This window comes from Hordeum vulgare, chromosome 3H, assembly GCF_904849725.1.
Source record: "Hordeum vulgare subsp. vulgare chromosome 3H, MorexV3_pseudomolecules_assembly, whole genome shotgun sequence".
Lineage (NCBI taxonomy): Eukaryota > Viridiplantae > Streptophyta > Magnoliopsida > Poales > Poaceae > Hordeum > Hordeum vulgare.
The window spans coordinates 480,897,326-480,905,502 of NC_058520.1; positions in this window are offsets into that span (position 1 = coordinate 480,897,326).

Here is an 8,177-nt window from a genome sequence, read left to right on the forward strand (position 1 = left end):
GATGTAGTGGAACGTCCTCACGTCCCTCGATCCGCCCCGCGAACAATCCCGCGATCAGTCCCACGATCTAGTACCGAACGGACGGCAGCTCCGCGTTCAGCACACGTACAGCTCGACGATGATCTCGGCCTTCTTGATCCAGCAAGAGAGACGGAGAGGTAGAAGAGTTCTCCGGCAGCGTGACGGCGCTCCGGAGGTTGGTGATGATCTCGTCTCAGCAAGGCTCCGCCCGAGCTCCGCAGAAACGCGATCTAGAGGAAAAACTATGGAGGTATGTGGTCGGGCAGCCGTGAGAAAGTCGTCTCAAATCTGCCCTAAAAGCCCCATATATATAGGAGGAGGGAGGGGGACCTTGCCTTGGGGTCCAAGGGAACCCCAAGGGGTCGGCCGAGCCAGGGGGGAGGACTCTCCCCCCCCAAACCGAGTCCTACTTGGTTTGGTGGGAGGGAGTCCTTCCCCCTTCCCACTTCTCCCTCCTTTTTTTTTCTTCCTTTGATTTTTCTTCCTTGGCGCATAGGATTTGGTGGGCTGTCCCACCAGCCCACTAAGGGCTGGTGTGACCCCCACAAATACCTATGGGCTTCCCCGGAGTGGGTTGCCCCCCTCCGGTGAACTCCCGGAACCCATTCGTCATTCCCGGTACATTCCCGGTAACTCCGAAAACCTTCCGGTAATCAAATGAGGTCATCCTATATATCAATCTTCGTTTCCGGACCATTCCGGAAACCCTCGTGACGTCCGTGATCTCATCCGGGACTCCGAACAACATTCGGTAACCAACCATATAACTCAAATACGCATAAAACAACGTCGAACCTTAAGTGTGCAGACCCTGCGGGTTCGAGAACTATGTAGACATGACCCGAGAGACTCCTCGGTCAATATCCAATAGCGGGACCTGGATGCCCATATTGGATCCTACATATTCTACGAAGATCTTATCGTTTGAACCTCAGTGCCAAGGATTCGTATAATCCCGTATGTCATTCCCTTTGTCCTTCGGTATGTTACTTGCCCGAGATTTGATCGTCAGTATCCGCATACCTATTTCAATCTCGTTTACCAGCAAGTCTCTTTACTCGTTCTGTAATACAAGATCCCGCAACTTACACTAAGTTACATTGCTTGCAAGGCTTGTGTGTGATGTTGTATTACCGAGTGGGCCCCGAGATACCTCTCCGTCACACGGAGTGACAAATCCCAGTCTTGATCCATACTAACTCAACTAACACCTTTGGAGATACCTGTAGAGCATCTTTATAGTCACCCAGTTACGTTGCGACGTTTGATACACACAAAGCATTCCTCCGGTGTCAGTGAGTTATATGATCTCATGGTCATAGGAATAAATACTTGACACGCAGAAAACAGTAGCAACAAAATGACACGATCAACATGCTACGTCTATTAGTTTGGGTCTTAGTCCATCACGTGATTCTCCTAATGACGTGATCCAGTTATCAAGCAACAACACCTTGTTCATAATCAGAAGACACTGATTATCATCGATCAACTGACTAGCCAACTAGAGGCATGCTAGGGATGGTGTTTTGTCTATGTATCCACACATGTAAATGAGTCTTCATTCAATACAATTATAGCATGGATAATAAACTATTATCTTGATACAGGAATTATAATAATAACTATACATTTCTTATTGCCTCTAGGGCATAATTCCAACAGTCTCCCACTTGCACTAGAGTCAATAATCTAGCCCTCACATCACCATGTGAATTACATTGTAATAAATCTAACACCCATACAGTTCTGGTGTCGATCATGTTTTGGCCGTGGAAGAGGTTTAGTCAGCGGGTCTGCTACATTCAGATCCGTGTGCACTTTGCATATATTTACGTCCTCCTCCTCGACGTAGTCGCGGATGAGGTTGAAGCGTCATTTGATGTGTCTGGTCTTCTTGTGAAACCTTGGTTCCTTTGCTAAGGCAATGGCACCAGTGTTGTCACAGAACAAGGTTATTGGATCCAGTGCACTTGGCACCACTCCAAGATCCGTCATGAACTACTTCATCCAGACACCCTCCTTAGCCGCCTCCGAGGCAGCCATGTACTCCGCTTCACATGTAGAATCTGCTACGACGCTTTGCTTGGAACTGCACCAGCTTACTGCACCCCCATTAAGAATAAATACGTATCCGGTTTGCGACATAGAGTCGTCCGGATCTGTGTCAAAGCTTGCATCGACGTAACCTTTTACGGCGAGCTCTTCGTCACCTCCATACACGAGAAACATCTCCTTAGTCCTTTTCAGGTACTTCAGGATATTCTTGACCGCCGTCCAGTGATCCACTCCTGGATTACTCTGGAACCTACCTGCCATACTTATGGCCAGGCTAACATTCGGTCTAGTGCACAGCATTGCATACATGATAGAGCCTATGGCTGAAGCATAGGGGACGGAGCGCATATGCTCTCTATCTTCGTCAGTTGCTGGGCACTGAGTCTTACTCAATCTCGTACCTTGTAACACTGGCAAGAACCCTTTCTTGGACTGTTCCATTTTGAACCTCTTCAAAACTTTATCAAGGTATGTGCTTTGTGAAAGTCCTATCAGGCGTTTTGATCTATCCCTATAGATCTTAATGCCTAGTATGTAAGCAGCTTCTCCTAGGTCCTTCATAGAGAAACTTTTATTCAAGTAACCTTTTATGCTCTCCAAAAGCTCTACGTTATTTCCAATCAGTAATATGTCATCCACATATAATATTAGAAACGCCACAGAGCTCCCACTCACTTTCTTGTAAATACAAGATTCTCCAACCACTTGTATAAACCCAAATGCTTTGATCACCTCATCAAAGCGTTTGTTCCAACTCCGAGATGCTTGCACCAGTCCATAAATGGATCGCTGGAGCTTGCACACCTTGTCAGCATTTTTAGGATCGACAAAACCTTCGGGTTGCATCATATACAACTCTTCCTTAAGGAAACCGTTAAGGAACGCCGTTTTGACATCCATCTGCCATATCTCATAATCGAAAAATGCAGCTATTGCTAACATGATTCTGACGGACTTAAGCATCGCTACGGGAGAGAAAGTCTCATCGTAGTCAATTCCTGGAACTTGTGAAAAACCCTTTGCCACAAGTCGAGCTTTATAAACGGTCACATTACCGTCAGCGTCCGTCTTCTTCTTAAAGATCCATTTGTTCTGAATAGCCTTGCGGCCCTCAGGTAGTATCTCCAAAGTCCATACTTTGTTCTCATACATGGATCCTATCTCGGATTTCATGGCTTCTAGCCATTTGTTGGAATCTGGGCCCACCATTGCTTCTTCATAATTTGCAGGTTCATTGTTGTCTAACAACATGATTGATAAGACGGGATTACCGTACCACTCTGGAGCAGCGCGTGATCTCGTCGACCTGCGTGGTTCAACAGAAACTTGAACTGGAGTTTCATGATCATCATCATTAACTTCCTCCTCAACCGGCATCGCAATCACAGGGGTTTCCCCTTGCCCTGCGCCACCATCCAGAGGGATGAGAGGTTCGACAACCTCGTCAAGTTCTATCTTCCTCCCACTCATTTCTCTCGAGAGAAACTCCTTCTCGAGAAAAGTTCCGTTCTTAGCAACAAACACTTTGCCCTCGGATTTGAGATAGAAGGTGTACCCAACTGTCTCTTTTGGGTAACCTATGAAGACGCACTTTTCCGCTTTCGGTTCCAGCTTTTCAGGCTGAAGCTTTTTGACATAAGCATCACATCCCCAAACTTTAAGAAACGACAACTTTGGCCTTTTGCCATACCACAGTTCGTATGGTGTCGTCTCAACGGATTTCGATGGTGCCCTATTTAAAGTGAATGCAGCTGTTTCTAATGCATAACCCCAAAACGATAACGGCAAATCAGTAAGAGACATCATAGATCGCACCATTTCCAATAAAGTACGATTACGACGTTCGGACACACCATTACTCTGTGGTGTTCCAGGCGGTGTTAACTGCGAAACAATTCCACATTGTCTTAAGTGAGTACCAAACTCGAAACTCAGATATTCACCCCCACGATCAGACCGTAGGAACTTGATCTTCTTGTTATGATGATTTTATACTTCACTCTGAAATTGCTTGAACTTTTCAAATGTTTCAGACTTGTGCTTCATTAAGTAGACATAACCATATCTACTCAAATCGTCAGTGAAGTGAGAAAATAACGATATCCGCCGCGTGCCTCCACGCTCATCGGACCACACACATCGGTATGTATGATTTCCAATAAGTCACTTGCACGCTCCATTGTTCCGGAGAACGGAGTTTTAGTCATCTTGCCCATGAGGCATGGTTCGCACGTGTCAAGTGAATCAAAGTCAAGTGACTCCAAAAGTCCATTAGCATGGAGTTTCTTCATGCGCTTTACACCAATATGACCCAAGCGACAGTGCCACAAAAATATGGCGCTATCATTGTTTACTCTAACTCTTTTGGTCTCAATGTTATGTATATGCGTATCGCTATCGAGATTCAATATGAACAATCCTCTCACATTCGGTGCATGACCATAAAAGATGTTACTCATAGAAATAGAACAACCATTATTCTCAGACTTAAAAGAGTAACCGTCTCGCAATAAACAAGATCCAGATATAATGTTCATGCTCAACGCAGGCACTAAATAACAATGATTTAAGTTCATCACTAATCCCGATGGTAGTTGAAGTGACACGGTGCCGACGGCGATTGCATCAACCTTGGAACCGTTTCCTACGCGCATCGTCACTTCGTCTTTCGCCAGCCTCCGTCTATTCCGCAGTTCCTGCTTCGAGTTGCAAATGTGAGCAACAGAACCGGTATCGAATACCCAGGCACTACTACGAGAGCTGGTTAAGTACACATCAATAACATGTATATCACATATACCTGATTTTTCTTTGCCCGCCTTCTTATCTGCCAGATACTTGGGGCAATTGCGCTTCCAGTGACCCATACCCTTGCAATAGAAGCACTCTGTTTCAGGCTTAGGTCCAGCCTTGGGTTTCTTCGGTGGATTGGCAACAGGCTTGCCGCTCTTCTTCGAATTGCCCTTCTTGCCTTTGCCGTTTCTCTTGAAACTAGTGGTCTTGCTCACCATCAACACTTGATGTTCTTTACGGAGTTCAGACTCTGCGACTTTCAGCATCGCAAACAACTCGCCGGGAGACTTGTTCATCCCTTGCATGTTGTAGTTCAACACAAAGCTTTTATAGCTTGGCGGCAGTGATTGGAGGATTCTGTCAGTGATAGCTTCTTGCGGGAGTTCAATCCCCAGTTCAGCTAGACGGTTTGAGTACCCAGACATTTTGAGCACATGTTCACTGACAGACGAGTTTTCCTCCATCTTGCAAGCATAGAATTTATCGGAGGTCTCATACCTCTCGATCCGGGCGTTCTTCTGAAAGATGAACTTCAACTCCTGGAACATCTCAAATGCTCCATGACGCTCAAAGCGACGTTGAAGTCCCGGTTCTAAGCCATACAAGACTGCACATTGAACTATTGAGTAGTCCTCCTTACGCGCTAACCAAGCGTTCTTAACATCCTGATTAGCCGTAGCGGGTGGTTCATCTCCTAGCGCAGCATTAAGGACATAATCCTTCTTTCCAACTTGTAAGATTAGCTTAAGATTACGAGCCCAGTCTACAAAGTTGCTTCCATCATCTTTCAACTTAGCTTTCTCTAGGAACGTATTAAAATTGAGGATGACACTTGCGTGAGCCATGATCTACAACACAAATATATTCAAAGTGGACTTAGACTATGTTCAAGATAATTAGAGTTCAACTTAATCAAATTACATGCTAAACTCCCACTCAAAAAGTACATCTCTCTAGTCATTTGAGTGGTTCATGATCCACCTACACTATCCCAAGTCCGATCATCACGTGAGTCGGGAGTAGTTGCAGTGGTAAGCATCCCTATGCTAATCATATCATCTATATGATTCATGATCGACCTTTCGGTCTCATGTGTTCCGAGGCCATGTCTGCACATGCTAGGCTCGTCAAGCTTAACCCGAGTGTTCCGCGTGCGCAACTGTTTTGCACCCGTTGTATGTGAACGTTGAGTCTATCACACCCGATCATCACGTGGTGTCTCGAAACGACGAACTGTAGCAACGGTGCACAGTCGGGGAGAACACAATTTCGTCTTGAAATTTTAGTGACAGATCACCTCATAATGCTACCATCGTTCTAAGCAAAATAAGGTGCATAAAAGGATTAACATCACATGCAATTCATAAGTGACATGATATGGCCATCATCACATGCTTCTTGATCTCCATCACCAAAGCACCGACACGATCTTCTTGTCACCGGCGCCACACCATGATCACCATCATCATGATCTCCATCAACGTGTCGCCATCGGGGTTGTCGTGCTACTTATGCTATCACTACTAAAGCTACATCCTAGCAAAATAGTAAACGCATCTGCAAGCACATATGTTAGTATAAAGACAACCCTATGGCTCCTGCCGGTTGCCGTACCATCGACGTGCAAGTCGATATTTCTATTACAACATGATCATCTCATACATCCAATATATCACATCACATCATTGGCCATATCACATCACAGTCATACCCTGCAAAAACAAGTTAGACGTCCTCTAATTTTGTTCTTGCATGTTTTACGTGGTGACCAAGGGTATCTAGTAGGATCGCATCTTACTTACGCAAACACCACAACGGAGATATATGAGTTGCTATTTAACCTCATCCAAGGACCTCCTCGGTCAAATCCGATTCAACTAAAGTTGGAGAAACCGTCACTTGCCAGTCATCTTTGAGCAAAGGGGGTTACTCGTAACGATGAAACCAGTCTCTCGTAAGCGTACCAGTAATGTCGGTCCAAGCCGCTTCAATCCAACAATACCGCGGAATCAAGAAAAGACTAAGGAGGGCAGCAAAACGCACATCACCGCCCACAAAACCTTTTGTGTTCTACTCGAGAAGACATCTACGCATGAACCTAGCTCATGATGCCACTGTTGGGGAACGTCGCATGGGAAACAAAAATTTTCCTACGCGCACGAAGACCTATCATGGTGATGTCCATCTACGAGAGGGGATGAGTGATCTACGTACCCTTGTAGATCGTACAGCAGAAGCGATTAGAGATCGCGGTTGATGTAGTGGAACGTCCTCACGTCCCTCGATCCGCCCCGCGAACAATCCCGCGATCAGTCCCACGATCTAGTACCGAACGGACGGCACCTCCGCGTTCAGCACACGTACAGCTCGACGATGATCTCGGCCTTCTTGATCCAGCAAGAGAGACGGAGAGGTAGAAGAGTTCTCCGGCAGCGTGACGGCGCTCCGGAGGTTGGTGATGATCTCGTCTCAGCAGGGCTCCGCCCGAGCTCCGCAGAAACGCGATCTAGAGGAAAAACTATGGAGGTATGTGGTCGGGCAGCCGTGAGAAAGTCGTCTCAAATCTGCCCTAAAAGCCCCATATATATAGGAGGAGGGAGGGGGACCTTGCCTTGGGGTCCAAGGGAACCCCAAGGGGTCGGCCGAGCCAGGGGGGAGGACTCTCCCCCCCCAAACCGAGTCCTACTTGGTTTGGTGGGAGGGAGTCCTTCCCCCTTCCCACTTCTCCCTCCTTTTTTTTCTTCCTTTGATTTTTCTTCCTTGGCGCATAGGATTTGGTGGGCTGTCCCACCAGCCCACTAAGGGCTGGTGTGACCCCCACAAATACCTATGGGCTTCCCCGGAGTGGGTTGCCCCCCTCCGGTGAACTCCCGGAACCCATTCGTCATTCCCGGTACATTCCCGGTAACTCCGAAAACCTTCCGGTAATCAAATGAGGTCATCCTATATATCAATCTTCGTTTCCGGACCATTCCGGAAACCCTCGTGACGTCCGTGATCTCATCCGGGACTCCGAACAACATTCGGTAACCAACCATATAACTCAAATACGCATAAAACAACGTCGAACCTTAAGTGTGCAGACCCTGCGGGTTCGAGAACTATGTAGACATGACCCGAGAGACTCCTCGGTCAATATCCAATAGCGGGACCTGGATGCCCATATTGGATCCTACATATTCTACGAAGATCTTATCGTTTGAACCTCAGTGCCAAGAATTCGTATAATCCCGTATGTCATTCCCTTTGTCCTTCGGTATGTTACTTGCCCGAGATTTGATCGTCAGTATCCGCATACCTATTTC